The sequence below is a fragment of the Odocoileus virginianus genome, chromosome 9 (genome assembly GCF_023699985.2).
Source record: "Odocoileus virginianus isolate 20LAN1187 ecotype Illinois chromosome 9, Ovbor_1.2, whole genome shotgun sequence".
Lineage (NCBI taxonomy): Eukaryota > Metazoa > Chordata > Mammalia > Artiodactyla > Cervidae > Odocoileus > Odocoileus virginianus.
This window is the reverse complement of record NC_069682.1, coordinates 50,372,740-50,397,624: the sequence shown is the minus strand read 5'-3', so window position 1 is coordinate 50,397,624 and position 24,885 is coordinate 50,372,740. Positions and strand designations below refer to the sequence as shown.

The 24,885-nt window shown below is 55.9% G+C and overlaps 1 long non-coding RNA gene across 6 annotated transcripts in view; it reads right to left on the bottom strand.

The window, feature by feature from the left end:
* Positions 1–14,215: 14,215 nt before the first annotated feature.
* LOC110134837 (uncharacterized) overlaps positions 14,216–24,885 on the bottom strand; it is a 36,553-nt gene continuing 25,883 nt past the window's right edge. For 5 of the 6 annotated variants that reach the window (XR_011489548.1, XR_011489547.1, XR_002313183.2 and 2 more), the window contains 2 exons: positions 15,463–15,552; positions 14,216–14,701 (listed from right to left, as the gene is read on the bottom strand). This is a non-coding gene — a long non-coding RNA (uncharacterized lncRNA). Of the gene's footprint in view, positions 14,702–15,462; positions 15,553–19,899; positions 21,516–24,885 lie in introns of those variants that run through there. The other variant, XR_011489550.1, reaches the window with a different exon arrangement.

Genomic DNA, 24,885 nt, shown 5'->3' with positions numbered 1-24,885 from the left:
CCAGGTGACCACCCTCAGGCGCCCTCCAGGTCCATCAGGAGGGGCGTGTCTCTGCAGAGCCTTCAGGGCAGTGGCCAGTGAGGAGGAAGGAATAGTCCCACCTACAGCATCCCAAGCAGAGCCAGGCCACTCCCCATGTCCCTTCTCCATCCCCGATCCCCAGGCTGGGTGGTCACATGGGCTTCCTGGGAGAGGTTGAACGCGTGGAATTTGGCTCCGGCAAAGGAGGACGACTTCCCCACTTTCCAGAAGGTCCGCGCAGCAGCCCCTCCCCCATCCTCCTGTTACCATGGCAACCGGCTCGGTGACGCTGACTGGAGCTGACACCGTCCCAATTTGCGGTGGTCCCCTCCCTCTCCCTCTCCAGGCCGGGGTGCAGTGGGCCAGTATGGCCAGCAGAGGGCAGTGGCAGGCCAGCCACTTGGCGGGGCAGGGGTAGGGAGTTAGGGTGGAGGAGTAGGTTGTGGGGAAGGCGAACAGGGCAAGACGTAGACCCTGACTTTTGTGGTCTTGTCTTCTCGAAAGTGAAAGCCTCGCACCACTAGCGGCAGGTCCACAGGACATGTCCACGTGGCATGTCCATCTCTACACCCGTATGGCCCTTAACCCTGCTGGTGACTGGTCTTTGGTGGAGCTGGAAGAATGGGTGTCGGGACCACTCCCAGCCCAACACCTGGGGTGCTGCGCTGCCCAGAGCGCTGGAGGAACCCAGGTGGTCATGGCCCCGCAAGGGGTGGAGAAGCTGGGGCTGCAGCGTGGTCTGGAAGGAAGGTCCTGCAAGGCGTTGCAAAGCTCTTGAAAACCCCGCTGAGGCTCTGGGCTAGGGGAGATGGGTTAACTGTCCTCTTTCCCATGGGGGTTGTAGCTCAGAGACCCCCCCTCCAGCCCTTTCCTGGGGATCTGGTGGACCAGGGGGAGACCCATGTGTATATAACTTCAGGAAGAGGGGTTCTGCCAGAGGAGAAAAGGGTCTGCAACCCCAAGGAGGTGGCCACTGCCCAAAGCCTGCTGTGTGCTCTACTTGAGAGGTGTGTGTATGTGTGTGTGCAGGTTCTCCCATGTATGGATGCATGCATGTGCACTTGTGAGTTTTCTGCATTGGGTGTACACACACATGAGTGCCTGTGGTTTCTCTGTACAGGTGTGTGTATCTGTGAGTGTACACACATGTTCACAAGTTGTCACACTCTGCATGAGTAGTTGTACATGTGGGAGTGTGCACACCTGTGGTTTGTGTGTACCTGCATGTGCACGCCTGCAGGTGTATATGTGTGTGTGTATCTATGAGTGTACACGTGTTCATGTTATCACACTCTGCATGAGAGGTTGCATGTATGGGAGTGTGTACACCTGTGGTCATGAGTCCCTGCAGGTGCATGTGTGTAGGAGTGTGACTTGGGGCCTGTTACCCCCCCACAGTACTCCTGGTCACATCCTCAGCATCTCCCTGAGTGTGCAGGTCGATGGCGCCCCTGGTTGTTTAGTTGCAGACGCCTCCATGTTCCTCCTCCTTGGGGCCACCACACAGGTGACCCTCCTCCCGGGCAACGGGCCCTGCAGGCTGGACCCTCCAGCGATGTTAGGTTCCTCAGAGGTGGAGGCACGAGGCTGCCTCACCACCTGCCCCTGGTTCTGCTCCTTTTCCTGTTAAAGGGGACGCACATGAGCCTCTTCTGTGTTGCTGGGGTCAGGGGGACCCACTGGGCACCGCACTGTGGTCGTTGTGGTTGCGCTCTGGGTGGGAAGCTTCTGAAAGCAACAGAGGGTGGGGCTGGCTTTGGGGGCTGCGCCTGCCCCACCTCAGGGGAGAGCAGCACCTTCCAGGGAATGCTTGCTCTTGGCGGCTGTATCGGCTTAAACCCACGCAGCTTCCCTCAGGGACGGACAGGAATCCCTGGCAGCCCGTACGTTCCTACTAAGAAAATGCTCACATCACATCTACCGTGTGGATCTCCTGCCACCAAGGGGCTGACGACACCACCTGTATGTGCTTGTCTTGTCAAAACTTGCTCACCCTCAGCTCCTGTTTTGACTTTGCTAATGGCGATTGAGGAATGGTTTTAAATAGTCACTTTCACGCAGTTTCCCCAAATGTGGGGCTGCCTCGTGATGGAGCTGGAGGCATCTCCCCACCAGGTGCCATCTGGAAAGAACTTCCAGGTCAGGTTTGGTTTAAAGACATGGACCCCATGGCCTCCGCTCTCTACTCCAGGGTCTGTAGCATCCACCTAGTCAAGCTGGACCATAGGTCCAGCAGTCAACAGGGGAGGCGCAAGCACCTCACAGCTTAGGACATCCCTTCAGAAAGAATGTTTCGAGGGCAGCTGTTTCAGTGGAAAATTAATCTGCAAGAGAGATGGAGTCTGAATCAGCCCCCAGAGGCGAAGGGCCTGTGGAAGGAGGAATGGCACCTCTCTTGCTCCAGGCTCAGCGAGGCCATGGGGCTGGCGAAGGAGGCAGCTTGGGAGCCTGAGTCAGCTTTTGGTCCATCTCTGGCATAGAGGAGGCCCCTTCCTGCCGTCTGGAGGTGTGTCCACCCACGGCCGCCTGTTTGCTGCTCGTCAGGGTGCTGCCCCGCCGCCCGTGCATGCGCACTTTTCAGCCCAGGGAGGTGACCCTGCTCCGGCCTGACTCCAGCCCCTGAGAGCTGTGGGTATCTCCAGGGAGCCATCTGATTGTCTCCGTGGTCCAGGATCAGCTGAGGCTGGCATTGGTTCGAAGCGAAGACAGGAAAATGAGAATCTTTGTATCTTCTGCCAAGGCGTTAATTCTTCCCCAAACTGTCAGAGCAGAAATAATTTTAGAAGCTATTGTTCATCACAAGCTTCTGTTTCTCATGGTTAAAAACAAGCCATAAACAGTCGTCAGCGGATGCAAAATTAACATGCCAACCAGGAGGACAGTCGGGGAATGGACAGAAATAGAGACCTCAGGAGGAAGCAAGTGCAGGGTGTCAACAGCAGCCCCTACCACCCTCCCCTCCCTGTGCCCCCGCCCCAGCAGCTGTTCCAGTCACAACCGTGCAGGCTTGGTGTTCAGTCTGGGGCCTGGTGGACAGGGATGCCTGCAAAGCACTGGGCTGCTGGGATGTGGGCTTGGCTGCCCTCATCCTGAGCACCCGCAAGGTTGGATACAGGGTCCCGCTTGACTGCTGGCCAGACCTGGCTGCTTCCAGTTCCCATCCTCCACGTCCGAGTCTTCTCTTTCTGGTCGGGTGTTGTCCAGGCTGCAAGTACGCCATGCGACTCTGGGATTAAGGTAGGGTGGTGCCCCAGGACTTCAGGCTCCATCACAGGCTGTGACAGGGGTCGGGGTTATCACCATCTGCCTTGTAAGGGGAGCCACCCACTAGTGGACACACAGCGCCCGCAGCCTTCTCCTTACCCCTGCGATGAATGCCAGAGATGGATCGCTTTCCTAAAAAAGTCCCTCGCTTCCCTTCCTGACTGGGTAATAATACATTTTGGGGGAATCTCATGAGATTACAGTGGTTTTGCCCCTGCGTGCTGGGCTGGGGAGATTTCTCCCTGGGAGGCAAAACACCGTAACCGGCATGAGGATCAGCCAACCCACACGGCTGCCCCCAGGAACTTGGCCACGGGCGGCTCCTGGACAAGGCCGGTCTTGGACCTCAGACCTCAGGGTGGGGGTGGGCAGGATGACCACCATCTCGCTGGCTTTCTGCTGATGGTGGGTGGGTGGTTCTCCAGAGAAGGGGCTCCAGTCCAGACCCTGTTGAGGCCCGAGACCCTCCTCCCTGGGGCTGTAAGACTCCCAGCCTTTAGGGAAACAGCCCTCCTGGGGACCATGTGTTACGAGGCACACAGGCCACAGAACACTGGGGGATGGGAGCAGCTGCCTCCCTGGGTGCCACTCTGTCATCTCAGGTAGAAACTTGCCGGCTCAGCATTGAGGCCATTTTCTTTCTTTCTTTCTTTTTTTGCCATTTTCAATTAAATTTGTTCTCAGATTGGATAACGTGAAATGCTGTATTTTAAGTGTTGGATCAGGGGTGGAATCATAACACTTGTTATGCTCTGAACCACTCTCCCAGGTTATGTGCTGTTTCTCCTGCTTGCTCACCTGGCAGAGCCTGGCCCAGGCCTCCCTCTCTCTGGTTCCAGAGCACAAGGACCCTGCATGCTCTTTAAGGGACTGATGGCTTTGACCTGGTGGTGCTGAGACTTTGTGGGCAAAGTGTGGTCACAAAATTCAGAATTTAAGGTTTCCAGGGTTTGTTTAAGACATAAGTAAATAACAGTTTGGTTTTGCCACCTGAAAGGCCCTGTAGAAGGGAGTCGACGAGTCCTATGTTCTGAGGCTCATCCCTGGGGGCGGGGCCATCAAAAGGTGATGGAAACTGACCTTGAATGAGCAGGCCTGCTCTCCACTGGCCCTGACACCCATCCGCCTGTCAGACACGCTGTGAACAAGTGGCCACTTCCAGGAGCACAGGCCCAGTCAGAGCCCAAGGCCATCTCTCTGCTCAGGTCCCGTCAAACCAGGACTCCCATCTGAAGGAGTCACCTTGAGGGACAGGGTCCCCCTCCTCTCAGAACTTGGAAATTCTCACCAGCTCTCCCTCCTCTGCAGCCCCCTGCCCTCACCTCCCTCGGATGCTAAGGAGGGGCGGGGGCGGGGGAACCCACAGCAGCCAGGACAGAAGCAGACACAGCTCCTGGGGTCTGGGCCCCAGGCCTCACTGGCTGAAACCATCTGTTTTCCTGGAGCCCAGAGACACCTAGGCATCCTGGGGCGGGCAGCACAGGGATGAAGGCATCTTTTCTTCCGTGAACATGTCCCTAGAATAGCTGGCCAGGGCATGGCAGAAGCGCTGTATCCTTAACCCTATCCACTCCAAAAGTGTCCTCACACCCTTTCCCATCTGGGAAGCTTAAGGGACTTTTCCAGGGAAAGGGGAGTTTTTAGAGGTCAGGAAGCGGGGACTACTGTCCTGGGGTAGGGAGAGGTGGGACCCTGGAGAGCCGACGCTCATGCTTCTGAGAGTAGACCAAGGGAGGGAAGGACAGCCAAGCGCGTGCCAGAGCCCCATGGAGGACAGCCAGCTCAGGGGAGGACAAGGTGTGTCCTTGCCCGGTTGTTGGCAGAGCGACGGCAGTCGCCCTGCCTTATTTCCACTGGAGAGGGCCAGGCCCTGTGCCCACCAGTCCCTGGGGTACCAGCGCGTCTGGATGGCTGTCCGCAGCGCTGGGACCCAGCCAAGTCAGTGCACTGGGCCTGGCGTCACTCTCCAAGGTGCTGAAGACAGACATTCCAGCCTCCAAGAGCTTCAAGTGGCTCTGACAAACACAGCCCACTGGGCCTTGCTTTCACACATCGTGAGTTATGGTTCTGCCTGTGCATCTTGGGAGCAGAAGTGTTTTTGTTGAACTTGGTCAGACACTGATCCTTCATGCCACAGTCCTGATCCAATCCCTCCTTCCCTTCCTCTCCCCCTCCTTTCTTCCTCCCTCCCCACAGCAATTCCCCCAAAGGAGAGAGAGGGACCCTTCCTCTGCTTGGTTCCCTGGAAAGATGACTTGGAAATGTCCAGGTTTCTCCCAACCTTGAGAGTTCTGTTAGGGCATGTGGGCAGGGCAGATGTGCAGGGCAGATGTGCCCCAGCACCCCATGGTGTAAAGCAGGCCTGTTTGTTGGTCCTGACCCTGAATTAATGCCAAGATTTTGGAGTCCAGGAGGCAGGGCCACCCCTTCATTCCCCACTCATCAGGGCTCCATCTGACAAGCGCGTGCCCAGTACATTCACGGCCTTCCTCCCTGGTCCTTGTCACTGAGAGGGGGAAGACGCCAGGTGGGGAGGTGGGCTGCAGGCTGCCTGGTCTGAGCATTGGCTGGGGCATAAACCAACCCAAAGTGTCAGGGGCTGTGCCAGATGCAGGGGCTGACACCCAGAGAAGGAGACAGGGAGGAGGGACCAGCCCAGAGTAGCCAGCACGGGTGTGGGCCTGGACTCTTCCCATCTGAGCAGGTGCTGGGTCTGCCACCGAAGGTGTGACCCTGGAGGACTGGGAAGACTGCATGATTTGTTTCTGAACCATCATTCATTTCTCAGTTTCCCCATCTGTAAAATGGCCATGTTGTCAGAGGCCCATTGCTGCAAGCTGGTCCCTGGGCCAGAGCTCCTGGCCCACCTCAGTGGGCCGTGTGGTCAGGGGCCCAGTGATGCCTGGGGCTGGAAAGAGGCCCTGAGTCCCCGACTGCCATCCCCTCTTCCCGGATAGCAACTAGTGACACTGCCCTCCCTTCTCTGCAGCCCAGCCCTGGATTCCCACCACAGGAATCTCAGCCAATGTCATCTCCAGGTCTCCCTTAGCCCCTCCCCTGAACAGCTCAAGTGTGTGGGAGCGGAGCTGGAGCTCCCTTCTTGGAGGAGGGGCAACATTCCATCAGAAAAACAGAGGCGAAAAAGAAAAGCAGAGGAGCTGACTCTGATTCCCCATGCCTCGCTCTGTGTGTGTGTGTGTGTGTGTGTGTTGAAGGCGGGGGTCGGGGGCTCACACAGTGGCTGGAGGGACCTGTGGTGGGGTGGGGGGCTGATGAGGCCCGCAGTAAATATGAGGCTGATTTAGGGAAACAGCGTGTTTCCTGGTCACCCACACTGCTCAGTGCTGGGGGGTGCAAAGGCTGGTTTTGTCCTGTCCCCTCTCCCTGTCAGCGGAGTGGGGCCTGGGCACCCCCACACCCACAGAGAGAGGCGAGGGGGGCCCTGCCCAGGAGGGCTGTGGTGGGGTGGAGACCCCCACCCTGGGCTGGGCCTGAGGGTCACAAAGAAAGGGCAACCTGACCCATCGAGATGCCTGACCCTTCCCACCAGCTGCTAAACCAGAGAGGAATTAATTCCGGTGCCTGATTCCTCTGAAAAGCGTCAAAACATGTAAATATCAAGCTCTTTTCCTTCAGCCACTAAAACAAATGGAAAAAAACATTTATTAGCATAGAGATGAGTTTAATCAAATCAGCCGGAGAACAAATTAGCCACAGGAACCGTAATGAACTGGGAATTAATTAGCAGCATAATGATGACAACGCTGCCTGCTGATCACCTCACGGCCACAGGCACTTCCCCAGCCCCACGAGGCTCCTGGCAGCTGATCTCGTCCTTTGCAAGAGGCTCCAGGCAGGGACCACCAGACAATCCCTCAGCCCCCCAGGAGGCGGGAGGAGAGGCTATGCTGCAGCGGATATGTGGGCGCCTGGGGTGGGGGTGAGGGTGGGGGCAGGGGCAGGCCTACAAGGTCTAGTGGGTGGGGCCCACTCTCTCCAGCTGCTCAGGGGAGCCCTGGGGGTCCAGGGAAGGGGCCAGAGAGCCTCGGACAGCAGTGACAGGGGTACTCAGGAAGGGCCCCCCAGGGCTAGCTCCAAGACAGCCCTCCTAGAGTGTACTGGAAAGGTCTGGCTCTGGAAGGACCCCAGTGGAGAGGCCCCGGCAGCTCCGAGTCCCCGCTAAGTGTGGACTTGGTGGTATGCAGCCCCCACCTAAACTGCTCCCCGCTGCATCCCATTGCCCCAAAATTCCAAGAGATCGTGGGCAGTGAAAACCCTGCCTGGGATGTACGGTCCAGCTGGAACCAGATTGGTTTGTCAGAGATGACCCCCGCCTTCTACTGTCCAATTTCTCATGAAAATCTACTCAGATCAGCTTGAAGCTGTTCTCCCTTCTCTTTGCAAAAGCACATGCGATGAATCCCTTTCATCCGGTCAGGGCTGGGGCACCTCTTCTGTTCCTGCCACTCCCAACCCCCAGGCACCTTCCTGGGGGCCCCTAAACTTCCTCCTCTCAGGAGCAGCACAGGGAGGGGGCCCTGAGGTGGCTGCTGGAGGGGCCAGCTAGTTGGGGGTGGGAGGTCAGACTGGCTGTCTTGTTGGTAAGTCCAAGGCCTCTGTGGACACAAAGGACCTGGGGTCTGTGCAGGTCTCCTGCCCACTCCCTCCCCCCAGGCAGAACATCCCCTGCTCCCCCTGCTCTCAGCTGGCAAAGACCCTCTAGCCGGTCAGCAAAGGGAGCAAGGCTGGTGCCCAGGTTCCCGCAGATCCCCGCCCGAGAGAGAGGAGGAGTGCCCACCCCGCTCGTGCCAGGGCTCTGCAGGCCCCCGGGCTTCACTTCCGCATTGCGACAGAGTGGAGCTGGCGGATCTACCAGCGAGAGACGCCCATTTCTCCCGAGCCAGGAATTTTACACTCGGAGGATGAGAAGCTCTCTCCCAGCCTAGCCTGCAACGCTCTCTTCTGATTTTATGTGAGCTTATCTAATAAACCATTTAAAACATATGCTATTTGTATTTATTGTATTCTTTTGTTATCACATGTGTCATTACGGGCATGGCTTTCCCTGGGGTCTCAGGGCCTTTCCCAGCCTCACACTGTGTTCTGTGTGTCCCTGTGTGCATCTGTGTGTCCCTGTGGCTGTGTGTGTCTGTGTGTTCCTATGGGTGTGTGTGTCTGTATGTCCTTGTGGCTATGTGTGTCTGCATGGCCCTGTGAGTGTGTATCTGTGTGTCCTTGAAGCTGTATATGTCTGTGGCCCTGTGAGTGTGTGTCTGTGTGTCCCTGTGGCTGTGTGTATATTTGTGTGTTCCTGTGTCTGTGTGTGTCTGTGTGTCCCTATGGCTGTGTGTATCTGTGTGTTCCTGTGTCTGTGTGTCCCTATGAGTGTGTGTGTCTGTATGTCCTGTGGCTATGTGTGTCTGTGTGGCCCTATGAGTGTATGTCTGTGTGTCCCTGTGGATGTGTGTCTGTCTGTGCATGTGTGTTTGTGTATCTGCATGTACCCGGTTTTGTGTCTGCATGTGTTTGTATGTTTGCTCCAATTGCACAGAGCAGCACCTGCCTTTTCACAATAAGAAGAGATTCCGCAGCAGCCTGTGTCCACTCAGGCACTCGTGGGGACAGGACAGCCGTAGTCGCTGAGCTTGGTCCCCCTGGAAACAAAGCGGGGTGACCCGGCAATGGTTCAGCCTGCGGTTTATCTTGAGTCGGCTGTACAAAGGTCGGTGCTTCTCCTGCTGGGTTTTGGACCTTTTGGAGCCCAGTCTGCTCAGCTGGGGGGTCTCCGAGGGAACAAGCATCCATCACCACCTTTTGCTTGAAAGGAGTGAGGGTGGGGGCGTGTTGTGCAGAGACCAGACCTCCAAGTGAGCCGAGGGGGAGGACCCTGAGAGCTGCCTGCCCCTCCAGGACGCTTGCTGGTGGGAGCAGCGAGGCCTTGTGTCTCCTCCCCCGCAGGGCACAGGCCACCTCTGCACACAACTGTGGACTCCTTGCAGAGGACTTTATTCCAGCCCTTCTTGTTTAGACCAGACCTGGGCTGCTGCATCCACCTCATGGGAGGAGCCTTGGGGGTCAGGCTGCCCCTCCGAGGAGACAGGGAGACGGGCAGTCACAGCCCCGGATTTTGGGTCACGTTCCCCAGCTTAGAGCAGCCCCCCCCAGAGAGCACTGTTTGTTTTCATTTATGGGTGAGGGGTCCAGGGGACGGAGGTGGGCGGAGTCAACGCAGACAGCAGGGAAGAGTCGAAGCTTGTGGATTTCAGTGACAAGCGGGAGAACTGTGGGTGGAGGGGTATCCAAGGTGGCTACACCCCCACAGTCCTCACCAGAGAGTGGCTGCACAGGCCTTCCAGTCTACTCAAACCAACTCAAACCAGGGCCAGGGCCCAGGCATGTTGGGGTGGGTGGCCATCCGCTCATTATCAAGGCTGTGTCCACAGGAGATGTGGGGGGTTTCGCAGGTGTAAGCATTTCACAGAGCCTGTCCTAAGGCTCACACACGGCGGGGGGCAGGCACTTTCTAGTGAGACCCTGTGGGAAAGGGCTGCCTTCAACCACGCCTTCTCTTCCTCTGGTGGGGGCAGGTAGTGGCCCCTTCTCCCTGTTCGCACTGGTTGCTTATGGAGAAGGGGACCCGAGACTGGGGAGGCATTTATTTCTGGGGCTGTATCATCACCCAGGTGAGCTGTGCTCCCCACACCCCAGGTGGATGGGCCTGTCTGGTGCATCCACACCTGCCCAGGGCTGGGCATGAGGCACTGATTCTTAAGGGAGGAAAACGCCACAAGTTGCAGTCTGAGCACTTGGGGCCTCAACTCTGGAGTCAGATACAACTTGCAAAGAAGCAGTGGTGGGTCAGTGGTTGAGAATCCACCTGCCAATGCCGGGGACACGGGTTTTATCCCTGATTTGGGAAGATCCTACATGCCTTGGGGCAACTAAGTCCATGTGCCACAACTACTGAGCCCAAGACCTGCAACTACTGTAGCCCATGTATGTGGAGCTGGTGTTCTGCAACAAGAGAAGCCACTGTAATAAGCTGGCCCACCGCAACTAGAGAGTAGCCCCCACTCACTGTAACTGGAGAACCCTGTGCAAAGCAACGAAGACCCAGCACAGCCAAAATAAATTAAAAAGTAAAAAAAGATGCACCTGGGCCCTCCAGGGTGGACCCTGCTGGAGCCTCCTGTCTGGGGGATCAGCAGCTTTGGCACGACCTTGGCAGTTGGGTCAGCTTTCAGCTGAGCACACCTGCAGCCCCAACACAGGTGGGGAGCATTCATTCCTCCCAGGCAGGGCTGACACAGTGAAGCTCAGGACCCCCAGGGCATGCCCTGTCTGGGTCTTAGGTTCCTCACCTCACAACGTGGTGGTCCCAGCCTCTCACTTACAGCTGGAGAAGCTCCAAGCAGTGTACTGTGGTCCCCATTCCTGCAGTGAAGTGCATTTCCTGGGTCCTGGGCTCCAGATGTGAATCTAACAGGTAGGGAGACAGGAGGCTGGTGCCTGGAGAGGCCAGGGGTGGTTGCCAGTTGGGCATCCCGAGAGCAGTCCTTGAGGATGGGCCACGGGCCTCAGCCAGTCTGTAAACAGCAGCAAATTCCATACAAGTCATTGATTAGCAAGTATCGTATAATTGCAGGGTAATCATATGGTTATTTTCGCTTTGCAAATTAAAGTGTTACTATGAGATGGGACAATTATGCAGGGTAATTATACACCGATTCACACGTTAATGAGGGGAACAATGATCAGGTAATCCATAGGCTGCATGGCTACTGTACACACGAGGAGTTGTTGTCACCATGTAATTGTGTGCTGACCAGAGGAGCAGCCGAGCACACAAGTGTCCTCACGTCACGCCTGGTCCCCGCCTCCCTGCACACAGCTGACCCCACGAGTGACGCTGGTGACCCGGGGAGGTACTCCAGGCATCACTGTGGACTTGGCTGGGCGGGGCCAGTTTTGCAGGAAAATCGTTCTCTCCTGAACCCCCTGGGGCTGCAGCACTGGCTGCCCTCCAGAGGAGACAGGCAGGACCGGGGCCAGAAGCCACACCCCCGACTCACTTGGTGCACTCAGGGCTGCCCCTCTCCCGGTGGTCACCTAGTGGTGACCCAGCAGGCGACCTGTCTGGGTGCGGTTCTCCCCATCCTGGAGGGGTGGGGGCCCCCAGCAGGCCGGGCTTCCCTGTCCACTCAGTGTCGGTCCTCCTGCCCTGACGCCCCCTCCCCCATGTGCAGTGGTCAGATGGAGGCTGCTGCCCCTGAGAGGGAACACCTCGAGTTCCCACGTTGAAGCCCTAAGGTGATGTGTAGGGAGGGGCCTTTGGGAGGCCATGAGGTTCTGAGGGTGCAGCCCCCATGAAGGGATTAGTGCCCCCATAGGAAGAGGCTCAGGGCCCCAATCTTTCTCTGCTGGGTGAGGGCCCAGCGAGATCTGCCTTCATGAACCTGAATTCAGCTATGCTGGCATCCTGACCTCTGACCTCCAGCCCCCCAAAGTGGGAAGACCCCTCTACCCTTGTCTACCGCATTTTTGTTACTGCAGGCTGAGCTGGCTGAGACAGACTTGAGGAGCTGACCCCAGGGGTCCCGGGGCCCTGTTCTGCTTGGGAGGGGAGCTGGGGTCTCCCAGACAAATGTGTGGCCCTCTTTGGTCTCTCTGGTCTGACGACCCCACACAGTAGGTGCTCCGTGGGGCCTGTTATTGACCGACAGCCCCAAATCAGCTGAAAGCGTTCTTACCTGAGGGTCCAGGTTCATGAGGCCTGTTTCAGTCCCCAGCACCCAGAGCCCAGCCCCTTGGCAGAACCCTCTCCCTCTGGCCCCTCTGCCCTGATGGTCCTCCCAGGGCCCAGCACCACTGGGGAAACCTTTCATCACCCCCAGAAAGGTCCAGGCCGGCCCCCAGGGACCTCCCCTTCCTCAGCATCCGGTGTTTTTGTCCCTGTGCTGCTTGTGGCCTGTTCTCACCCCTCCCCACTGAGCTGGGATCCGAACACCATCTGGCTGGGCTCACATCACCCCTCAGGGGGCCCTTGGTTCTGCCCCTGAAACCTGGGCCTGCTCATGACTTTGATGCAAGGACACCAAAGCCGTGGCCGTGGAGTCAGGTGGGGGAGTGGTTCCTTGTGAGTCCGTGCAGGAGGGCTCAGCGGCCCCTCTTCCCCCATACTCCCACGGGGAGCCTAGTGCAGGGCACCCCCTCAGCTGCCCCACAGGCCCTGCCTCCCCCTGCAGCCACCTCACCTGTGGGCCCGTCTCCCTCTGAACCTCAGCCCCACCTGGAGAGCCAGGCAGGTGCAGAGATGACCCCGACTCCACCTGCACCACCCTCCCTCCTGGGCCATCAGCAAGGAGACCATTGGTTGATTAAACTCCGAGCAGGGAGGGGGGCCGACCCAGGTCACTTGGCGCCGCAGCCACTCAAAGCCCCAAGTCGGAGCTGCACCCGGTAATTTAGTCACAGTGAAAAGGGCAAGAAGAAAAGGTCAATATTGTTCTAAATTAGACCAACCTCTTCCTTTCTGTCGGGGACACTGGCTAGCGGCAATTTAGCAGCGAGAAGAAAAGGTTAGGTGTGGAGTGGGAGGGTCTGGGGACACACGTGTGCAGGCTGTCCACTGCAGCCTCTGGTACAGGCTGGCCCACTGGAGGTGTTGCCAACCTCACACTAGCAGGGGGGCTGGGGCGCATCTCCAGGGTTGGTGCTGGGCTGGGAGGACTGGGGGCTGGGTGGTGGTTGGGTTCTGGGGTCACAAGGCCACTGGTTCTTGTTCCCAGCACCACAGGCTGCCCACTCTCTGTCTGCGCATCCTCCCCTCCAGCTGCTCCTCACTCTGTACCTTCTTTATTCCTCAGTTTTCCCCTCTTCTCTGTCTCTTCATTTTATGTTAAAATGCCCACCCTAAGAACAGGTTTCTTCCAGGGAGGGGAACCTAGCAGTTCCCAAGTCGGGTGAATCCTGGAGGGGAAGGCAGCTTCCTTGGGCCCCAGGGATGCTTGCCCTCCTGCCAAGGGGGGTCAACGGGGGTCAGGGTCTCCTTGGAGGCACAGGCAGATCCCATGCACCGGCTGTGTCCTTTCCAGGGGAATCCTGTCTGGTGCTTCCTCTTCCTGGCTCCAGAGCTCTTGCACTGTTTGTTTAGCGTGAATTCTACGTCATTGTGGTGTGTGTCAAAATCCCCTAAGTCATTCCTATAGTGAGAACATAGCCCCCCAGATGTAAGTCCACCTGGAAATGGTGAGAGGGACGCTGTTTGGTAAAAAGGGTCTTGAGATGAGATCACCCTGCATGAACCCAAGGACAGTGTCCTGGATAGAAATGGGCAGAGGGATGGTGAAGTGAGGAAGGGGACAGAGAGAGAGGCAGAGAGAGAGAGAGACAAAGAGAAGGACAGAGGGAGAGACAGACAGAGACAGAGAAGAAGAGAGACTCAGGACTGACAGCCCGGAGGGTGTCCTCATAGTCGTATCCTCGCAGGCTCCCTCCCTGGACCTGGTTGGTCACAGCTTCAACTGTGATCAGAGGACGAGACCTCTGGTCAACATGCAGAGATGGTTTCCAGAACATTCGAGACCAACCTGGCTCCTGGGCTCCTGCAGGAGACCATGGTCCAAAGGTCCTGGTTCTTGCCTTTCTGATCCACAGACGGAGCCAGCACTGAGGTACCCTCATCTCCACCCTCCTTCATCCCAGAGGAGCCACGGGCTCCTCTGCAGAGATGGGTAGGGGTGGGAATAAATGCAGGAAGCAAACTAGATTCTCCCTTAAATCTGCTGACAGGCCAGGGAGTGAGCAGAGCTGGGGACAGGAGGGTGACCCCACCTTGGCAAACATTCAACCCAGTAGCCTCAACCTCATCACAGACCCCACCTTCTCCCCAACAACAGGGACACTTCAAAAGATAAAAAAACAAAAAGGAAACTCAACATGAATTTTAAAGAACATGAAAAAACAAAACAGGGCCCTCTCATTGTCCATCACATTGTTATTCAATAGGGCATGCAGTTTAAAAATAGCTTTGTCTTTTACGGAAAAAGAATTAAAGGTAATTTAAACCTGGCACAGGAGAGAGAATTTAGGAGGACACAGTTCCTGAGAAAGGCTCCTGATATGTTACAGTCTGGAGCCATGCGGCCGAACAGGTTCTCAGGACCATTTGTGAACAGAGGTGCTGGACGCACCCGCAGGAATGGGTGCTTCCTTGGAAAACCTGTGGGAAAGTGGGTGGCAATCCCAACAGTCCGCTCGAGGTTGTCAGGATGTCCTTCCAGTGTGGACACGCAAAGCTCTGCAGGCAGTCTGTGTGGGATATTCCAGAGCACCCATGTCCTCGCTGCCAGGCCCGGTGGTTCTCTGTCATCTGATGCTTCTCCGTCCTCTGATGGTTCTCGGTCCCAGAGGAGCCCTGGGAACAGAGGCACCTGATGACTGCCTTCTCCTCACAGTCGCACTGAGATTTCTTTCCAGAAACAAATCCTTGCTCAGTGCAGTAACAGCAGATTGTGTCCTCGGTTTAATACTCTGCTCTGAAGTGAGCAGGTCATTATCTGATCGTCTGGTTTCAAACAAGTAGAAAGGGGGTGGGAGGCCACGGGGAGCTCACAGGGGTGACAAAGACACCCTTGTAAGTCAAGCCCAGGGTCCAGGGTGAGCTGAGGGGCCCAGTGACCACAGGCTGCAGGTGGGATGCAGAAACCACCCCCGTGGTACCGGGCACCATCTGGGGTCCAACCTTGGAGGCGTTAAGTTGATGCAGATGCTGGAGGCAGCAACCCGCCAGGAAGGATGAATGGGGGCCTGGATTGCCCAGCAGTCATGCTTCAAAGCTCGTCCCTGCCCCCTCCCTCCAGTGCTGACTTTCCTGGGGGCCCCCCTTTACCACTTCTGTGTCAGGGGCAAAGCAGATTCAGAACCAGGTGTCTGGGGGAACGATCCCTCCATCATACATGTGAGTATCTGAGCAGATGGACAGCAGGACCTGGTGCATCTGCCTTTCAGAGCCCAGGCTGTCATTACACCTCACAGGGACTGTCCACACCACGCTGGCCCCGTGGTTACACCACGTCCCGCTTCTTCAGCAGTCACGACCCCAGGAGCTCCCCAGGAGAAGCAACAGCATGTCCACAGAGAAACTGGTACGTGCGTATTCCTAGCAGCCTTACTCACCAAAACGGAGACGGACAGAACACAGACGTCCACCAGTGGATGAAGGATAAGCGAAATGTGGTCCTTCCGCGAAGTGGAACACGATTCAACCTGTGAAAAGATGCATCTCTCACATAGCCTTCCAAACCCAAGGCTGATTTAAGGAAGCTAGACGCACATGTAAGACCTCATTGATGGGAAACATCCAGATCTGAGAGAGAGACAGAGCAGGGTGGATGCATCCTGGGTGGACGAGGACCTTGGGACTGGATCCTGAGAGCATTTGAGATGAATGGGTGAGGCCTGGACCAGCCAACTGGGCCAGCTCCTTATTCTCTCAAAAATTCAGGGAAGAGTGTACAGCCCAGCAGTGCCAGTGACACATCAGCCTCCCCAGTGGGTGTGTGTTTATTCCTCTCCACACCACCATGCACGTTTCCCTACTGCTTTTCTTCCTCCTTGGCAAACATCAGGAATTTTCTGAGTCTCCAAAGATCCAGAGAAATTGTTTAACTGAGTGCAGGGGGCTAACTAAAGAGGGGACATCTCTCTGGGTCCCTACGGGCCAGGCCCAGGGGCATCCTCAGTCCTCTCTGTTCAGACACCTGAGGTCAGACCCCTGCCTCACCAGGCTGTGGTGGAAACAGTCCACAGGAACCCCACAATGGTAGGTTACAACACAAGTGGGCGGGGTCCTGTGGTTGGAGCCAGATCTTAGGATAGAGACCCTCTCTGGCTCAGCTTGGGTGAGATGTCTCTTCCTGGCCAATCACGGCCATAGCAGATGTGGCCATGGGGTTGACCTTGAAGGTGGAGATGGAATGCGGGATTGACCTTGAAGGCAGAGCTACCACCTGCACATGGAGCATCCAGACAGATTCTCGTCTGCCTCTCAGCTGGATGTGAGTGTGAGTGAGGCCTGGGGACACTGGGGAAGGCTTTGTGGATGGTGCCTTATCAAGGGCTTGCTGGAAGGCTGGCCTGAGGACAGGACCACGGGCCCTACCTTGAGACCAAGTTGAGATTCCCAGGGAGAGTTCAGGGCTGTGGGTCTGAGAGACAGAGTAGACAATTTCCCTCACACAGTCACAGCGACACACGCCCCCGTGTATGTGTGTGTGTGAGTGTGCATGTGTGTCAGAGTCTGCGCGTGTCAGTGTTATGCGTGCACACACACATGTTGCGGTGACAAGTGGCCGACATCCTCTCGATTTGGGGCTGCAGGCTGGGGGAGGGGCTCTGACAGCGCATCTTTGTGGGAGCCCAGCTCGCACTCAACCGCCCTCCAGACGCGCCTGCGCCAGCCAGGCTCTGTCCCGCCTCTCTCTTCTGGAGTGTCTCCCCTGCAACCGACAATTAATGTTCCAAAGAACACGAAATGGAGGAGAAATTACAGCAATTCATCAGCTGAAATTATAGGTGTAGACACATGTCAGCAGTGGAAACCGTTTCTATCAAAATTAAAGTATTTAGAGATTTTCCTTAAATTTCAAATTATGCAAATCCCATTTCCCGTGCCGCTGCTGGATCACCCAGAAGCACCACACATACAGTTGTGACTGCGGTCTCTTCCACCCTGTGGCTGCTCCCTGGCTGCCCAGCTCAAAACGGGCCCAGAGACCAGGCCGGGGAACCAGGCGGGGCCATCCAAGAGGAGGACCCTGGGGGCTCAGAGGCCATCAGAACTGCACAAACAGGCCGAGCAGACACAGGCATTCAATTTAGCTGCCATCTCTGCTATATGCTTATCAAACACTCAGCGGCCATCGGCTGGGGAGATGGTCACTGGGGCACGCAGCTAGCCGCCTACCTGCACTGTGGCTGGGTCAGGCCCAGGGCAGCTATGAGCAGAGCCCAGATGGGCCCAGGTTCTTGCTAAGAGCCAGGGACTCCTGGAGCTGGGCCGCTCCAACCCAATGCACCTGGGAGCCTCCTGGACCCCATGTTAGGGTGCAGATTCTGACACTGAAGGTCCAATTCCACATCTCTAAGCAGCGCCCAGCTGATGTGGCAGGAGCTCCAAGAAGTGGCCGTGCCTGGGGGCCCTGGGGCTGCGTTAGCCCTGGAGACCATAGGAACCAGGCCCCACTGCTGCCTGGGACCTCAGCTGGCTGCCCCCTTGGAGAGGGAGGCCAGGCGACCTTGGGTCTGAGTCCTGTGGTCAGGTCTCGCCTGCCTGGGAGCCAGGCTGTGTGGCTGACTGCTGGCCATTAGCTCTGGGAGGCGCACATGGTCCCAGAGCTCTGTCCCCACTGTCACTTAATTTCAATGTAATTGATGTTGCATTGGGTCCCCAGGTCCCCTGTGAAATGCCTAATGAATTCACAGTGATTAATGGTATTCCGACCTCAGGACGGTGGCCAATCAGAGAGGCTGCTCCTGACAAGGTTAAGCGGGCCAGGGACACCGTAGACCCAGATGGGGGCGGGAGCCTCTCTGCACCCCCTACCCACAGACCGTGTAATTAAACTGCTCTGCAGGGTGGGGAGTAGGGGAGTGGGCTTCTAGTAAGTCAAGTTAGTGGGAGGAGGGGAGGAGGATGAGGGTGTCTGCAGCCCGGGTGTTTTGTGGGCAGGGCTGGGGGTCTGGAAGGGAGGAGGGGAGAGCTGCCTGTCCCGTCCTGCTCCTGAGTCAGGGCTCTGAGCACCTTGCTGCTATTGATGCCCCAAATCCCCTAAAGAAGAGATTCCTGGCTCTGGGGCCAAGGGCAGTGACCTTTGATTTACGATTTCAAAGACCACCCCCAGGGGTCAGACACCAGTGTGGCCACTGAACTCCTGTCCAATGCACTCTGCTGAGGCGGTGGGAGATGCCTCTTGGGGTCCCATCCTCCTCTTTATTAGACCTTACCTCTCTGTGGAGGGGCAGAGTGGGCAGAGAGTCAGCAGTCACAGTCTGATGCCTGATGGAACCTCCTCCCTCCGGGGGGGGTGGCATAGTAGGGAGGGGACCAAGGGGGCCTCCAGCAAAACCGTTTCCCAAAAGACCATCCCGCATGGGGACGTGAAAACCGAGCCACTCTGCCAGGTGACCCAGCACTGCCCATGCCTCTATGAGTAGCTGGGGAGGCTCCCCCTGGAACCTGCGGATGTCCTGCTCAGATGGAGCTCAAACTCCTGCACCGTGGGGACCGAAGGGCCCAGGGCCATGGCCAGGTCTGCTGCCCAGAGTCACCCTCACCCACTGCGGGACCAAAACCCCAGAGATGGACGGCGTCCACCCCGTGCTTAACCTGGGATGGTGGGGCTTCTGGCCCAGGTCTGTGTAACTCATGGTTCAATATCATGATGTTTCTCTCCTATTTTTAGCATCTCTCTCCCACTCCCTTTTTTCCTATCTGATAAGTTTTGGAGGAACCAGTTCTGGGATGGACTGGTGTCTGCTGCTTCTTTGCTCAGTAAATTCTGTCCTTATTCACCTCCTTCTTCTTCTGTAGGTATGCTCTCTGGTTCTCCTCTGGCTTCTTGAGTTGAACATTCAACTCATTTGCATACAGTTCTTAATGTCTTCTCATAAATGAACTTCGGTCTCAAAATTTACCTGATCGATGGCCAATTTGGCTGCACCCACACGACTAACATGACTTAGCAGCAGCAGCAGCAGCATAACAAAGTCATAGGAACTTTATGGTTTTAATGTTCTAATTTTCCTGTAGGATTTCCTCCTAAACACAGGTGATTCAGAACAACCACCATGAAGATTTAGATTTTAGAACAATGCTTGTTGGTTCCAATTCTATATAACACACAGAATCAGGCTAACGAAACCCTAGCACAGTGGATTAGGCTGTAGGCACGTAAAAGAAGCTTCTCAGGTGCCTGGAAGCAGGTTCTCTCAGTGTTTTCCAGGAACTTTTCTTGTTTGGTTTGCCTCTGAGAGAGGTCACATGGGCTACCTTCCCTCTGTGGCCACCAAGTCACCACAAACTTGGTGGGAGCTAGGTTAATAAGATTTCACAACAAACAGATGACCTCAGGGACCCAAGAAGCTGGTATGAGCTCTGTAAATATGTCTCCATGGAACGTTGCACCCACCCATCTCCCAGAGATGCACTCAACCAAGAAGCAACCATGCAACCAGCATTTTTGAAGGCTTGGGACCTTCCTGCAGGAACCAGGGTGAGTGGGGGTAGGGAAGACTTTTGCATTCCAGAGGCTACAGGCATGTGAGCCATCACTGACTAAAGTCCTCCAAAGGTGTCCCTGCAGCCTCAGGCCCAGAGTCGGGGAGTTCATGCCACCTCCAGCTGGAGCCTCCTGGACTCATCTTTGCCACAACCTGTGACCTGATCGGGAGCCTCCCTTGGGCAGTAATTGTCCACTTTGGTGGGTCATGGTCTCAGGCCACAGACCCTCCCCAGGACAGGTCTTTGGGGACCCTCCCAGCCCTTGCCACATATAACATGAGACTCATAATTCCACCCCTAGGCCCAGGGCTGAAGAAAGACGCACAGAAGCCTCGGATATAAATGTGTTTTATAAACTTCAGAACAAAGATCTCAGAAGGGATATCATGGCCCAATTTTCAATCCCACAGAGCCCAAGATTCTAGAAAGAATTGCTTTGGCCTCAGACACACCTGCGGAGCCAGGTGGATATCAATATTTCTGAGGCCTATTCCATCTCTGACCTCAAGTTTTGCTCCTGGGCCTCCGCCGTCACGCCCTGGAGCCCAGCCCCACTCACTAGAGCTGGGCTTGCATGTGGCAATGGTCAGGGAGATGCCTGGGTGCTTGGCCTGCCCTGCAGTGGCTTCTCTCCCGGACCCTCAGGGCACAGGCAGTCCCTCCTCTCCCTGGAGCCTGGTCCTGCCCTGGTGCCCCGGCAGCAACAGCCGAGCGGGTCCAGGCCAGTTGGGGGTGGGGGTGGCACAAGGGCTGTGGGGACAGCAGGCTGGACCCAGGGCAGCCCAAGGCCATGGGGAGCTCTGTGGGGGGTGAGGACTGGCCAGTTGGGGAGGGTTCCAGGACAATGAAGATACAGAGCTGGAGGCAGAGGGGTGGGCCCAGAGGGGAGAAGCCGGAGGGCGGGGCTGTGGGCTTTTGTGGCACAAGTAATGGTTGTTCAGCCCCTAGAGTTTCCTAGCACCCCAGGCATTAACACCATGCACTGGTCCTCAGCCCCCTGGCGGTGGCCGGGTGTCCCATTCCCCAGACAGGGGACTGAGGCTGGAGGTCGGGTGAGGCATCCAGTGCCAGCCTGCTGCAAGCCTGGCTCCCACTCCAGCTCCTGTCTGGCTCTGCCCTTCCCTTGGGGTCTTGCTGATGAGAAGGAGACCTGGCCCCTCTGAAGTGGCCCTTCCCAATGAGCCAGGCTCAAAATGGGGCTGAAAGTCCCCAGGCCAGGTGCCCTCCGAGTCCAGGTGAGCCCAGCAAGGCCAGAAGCAGTCAGAGCATCAGGGACCTGTGACACCCCTGCCTACATCACCCTGAGCAGATCCAACTGGCCAGGAATTTACAAGTTTCCATCATATGGGGGCAGGGTGGTGGTGCTGGGGGTGTCACAGACTGTCAGAATAACTGTCCCAGGTCTCTGGCCCACTCTGCACACAAACAGGCTGTACTACTTTGTATTGTTTGACCGAAGATGTCCTTGACCTCAGCAAGCCTGTCACCCATCTGTCAAAATCCTTTAAAAAAGTAATTAGCTGTGACCCTTTTGTTGTTCAGTTGCTCAGTCGTGTCTGACTCTTTTGTGACCCCATGGACTGCAGCACACCAGGCTTCCCTGTCCTTCACCATCTCCCGGAGCTTGCTCAAACTCATGTCCATTGAGTCAGTGATGCCATCCAACCATATCATCCTCTGTTGTCCCCTTCTCTTCCTGCCTTCAATCTTTCCCAGCATCAGGATCTTTTCTAATGAGTCACATCAGGTGGTCAAAGGACTGGAGCTTCAGCTTCAGCGTCAGGCCTTCCAATGAATATTGAGGGTTGATTTCCTTTAGGATTGACTGGTTTGATCTCTTTGCTGTCCAAGGGACTCTCAAGAGTCTTCTCCAGCACCACAGTTCCAAAGCATCAATTCTTTGGCTCAGCCTTCTTTATGGTCTAGCTCTCACATTTGTACATGGCTACTGGAAAAACCATAGCTTTGATTAGTCGGACCTTGGTTGACAAAGTAATGTCTCTGCTTTTTAATATACTGTCTAGGTTTGTCATAGCTTTCCTTCAGAGGAGCAAGTATCTTTTAATTTCATGGCTGCAGTCACCATCTGCAGTGATTTTGGAGCCCAAGAAAATAAAGTCTCTCACTTTCCATTGTTTGTCCATCTATTTGCCATGAAATGATGACACCAGTAACCCTAAAACTGCTCTTAAAAATAGCCTTTAAAATAAGTGATGGAGAGAGATGTAGATTTAAGAATTTTCAGGTAGTGAACCAGCAATTTCTAGGTGAATTTCCACATCTCTTTCCATGGAATTTTTTTCTCTTCCTCTCTTTTTAGCAGTTAAAGCAAGATGTCATGATCACCCTTGAGATATTTTTGTTTAGGGTGGCCAGGACTCTCACGCTGGAGATGAGACTTTGGAACATAAAATTGCTTCTGAACAAAAGTCAAACAAATAAGGCATTAGCACTCAGGGGGCATCAAGTATGTCTTTGTGAAGCAGAATGGGAAGAAAATTCAGCAGGTAGCACTAAGCCTAGAAGTCCATTTGCTGCCAGAAACTCTCATCACAAGAGCATCATTGGGGGTTTAAACAGAGCTGGGGTCTTGGGCCCTTGTATTCTGCTCCTGGCAGAAAGCCAGGCATGTCACCACCCAGAATTGATGCCTGGGACCTGCCTCTCTGTTTGGGGCCCCCAGAGACAGATGTACACACACAAGTGCACAGACACGTGCACACACACAAGGGAGGGTGCTCTTAGGGAATCTGGTCAGGGTAGGGCAGTGGGGAGGGGTGCAGTGGCATTCTGGATGCGAGCATACCCAGAGGTGGGTGTACCCGGAGGGTGGGGGCCCCAGCGTGCACACTCTGACTCCTCCTGTCATGGCGGGGAGGCTGCTCCCTGCCTCCTCACTTCCCCAGTGGCTCAGGAGAAAAGCCGGGGTAGAGAGAAAGAGAGAAGGCAGGTGGGAATAAACTGGAGCTTGTGAGGGGGCGGCCCAGGAGAGGGGCGGAGCCGACTGCATCTGCTCCACTGAGATTCAAACCAGCTGTGACATTTCCCTGTATTTGCAGTTTGGGGAGCATGCTTATGTATACTGAAGTAGACACTAAAATAATAAATGGGACCTGCTTTTCCTTCAGTAAGTGTGAACTGAGCTCCAGAGGGCATTGACTCAGTGGCCAGAGGCAGACCCAGGTTCCTGCCTGTGGGGCACACTGGTGTGTGACCTTTATCCTATCACGTCAGGGTGCCATCAAGGGGGCGCTGGCTCTGACTGTCCCCCAGGGGCAGGGCTGACAGCCTGGGTGAGAAGCAAACCACCACAGAGTGTCCAAGCAAGACTCTCCAGCAGAGTTAAGGATTAAGAGTCTAAGAGTTAAGGGTGAAGCTTTCAGCCACAACACAGGTAGGAGGTCTCACTCAGCATCTTGGCAGAGCGAGGTGGACAGAGCCCCTCCCCTCACATGCATGCACAACCATGTGTGCTCACACGGAAGACACACACCACATGCCCATGTGTGTGCACACATACAGGCACATGTACATAGGCACTCCAGAGGCACACAGGAAACTGGTCTGGTCCCAACTCTGTTCAAAGGCACTGGGCCCTCCCAGGACTCAGCTTCCTCATCAGTGAAATGGGGGTGATGGTTGCCACCCAGCTGCATCTCAAAATGCAGAGAAAATTGAAGGAGATGACAGACAGGAAGATTGGTTTGAGGGCGAGAGCTCTTTCTGGGTAGAAGGACGTGTCACCAGGAGGAGGTTGCTAATATTGTCCCTGGGCCTGTGAGCTGAGGACAGCTGAGTGTGACTCAGACCTTGACTGACTCTAGGCAGGTGTGGGAAGGGGTGGGCAGGAGTGAACTGACCCCTGGTTTGGGAACACAGGAGCAGAAGGCAGGCACCTGAAGTGCCCTCTTCAGGACAAGGTAAGACTTGGTGGTTGAGGAGGCTCCAGAGGCGATGGCTTAGATGCAGAGCTCACAGGCAGCTACCCAGTGACTGGCCACGCTGGAAATTACAGAAGGGTGGGAGGACACAGGATACCCTTCGCCCCACTCTTTCTCTCCCTAGTGTCTCTAATCAGTACCTGAAGAGGTAGCTCACTGAAGCTGCGGGCCCTCTCCCAGGGAGGTCTCCTCTGCCATCGCCTCTGCATGGGAGCCTTCGAGTTTGCATTCTAGGCCGGGCACCCCATCCGACTAGGCTGTGGGCTCCATGAGCACGAGCCTGAATTTCTTCTCACCTGAACCCTCATGTGGCCCAGAGCCAGGAATAGAGTACAACAGCACCTGACTTTTGGCCTTGTAGCCACTCACCTCTTCTTTCATTAAATGCAGTGAAATACCAGTGCACACATATTCCAGTCGTGCTCACGCTCAGTCACTCAGTCATGTCCAGCTCTTTTCGACTCCATGGACTGCAGCCCTCCAGGCTCCTCTATCAGATTATCCAGGCAAGAATACTGGAGTGGGTTACCATTTCCTCCACCAGGGTATCTCCCTAACCCAGGGATCAAATCTGTGACTCCTGCATCGCCTGCATTGGCAGGTGGATTCTTTACCACTGTGCCACCTGGGAAGCCCCGTATATTGCAATGGGAAACAGTAATTCACAAAGTCCTTGGGGTTCTTTGCAATTAAATCTGCCCTCCAGGTGAATACACCTGTGAGGAGCCACATGTCTGTGCAGGTAGCAGCCACAGAGCCGAGCACTTGCAGGGTTCCATCCTGGAGATACTATGCTCGGGAACAGACAGCCAGCCAAGGGTCTGGAGGGTGGAGGGCTGGGTCAATAGGCACCATTCAGCACCTTGGACAGCGCCTGCCTCTCAGCCCCCGCACCGGTTTGCTGTTGCCCTGGGACCCCAGGATCACAAGGGCTGATGCACAAAGTCATGCTGGATGAAGCTTCTCCAGGACAAGAGGGCCCACGTTACCTCTCTCAGCATCCCTGACTCAGAACAAGAGGCCAGTCCAAGTTCACTCACCCCCAGCTCCCTAGTTGTGTGCTTTGGGGGGCTGGGGGGTGGACCTCACAACACCTCAGGGCCTCCGTCCCACCAGCAGGATGAGGTTTCCTCTTCCTGGAAGGGGGCATTTGTCCAAACTGAAGCCTCACTGAGGGACTTTGGATGTCACCTGCTCTGGGTTACTGGTTCACCTTCCAGCATCTTCTCTACTCCTGCTCTCCCTCTGCCCCAAGTCCACCTTTCTGTCTCTCTAAAAACACTGTCAGTGAACCAAGACCCCACATAGGCCTGCAAAGCTGCTCCACGATGGAGTCTGTAAGTGTTGAGAATTAATTTGCTAATTGCCACAAACCTG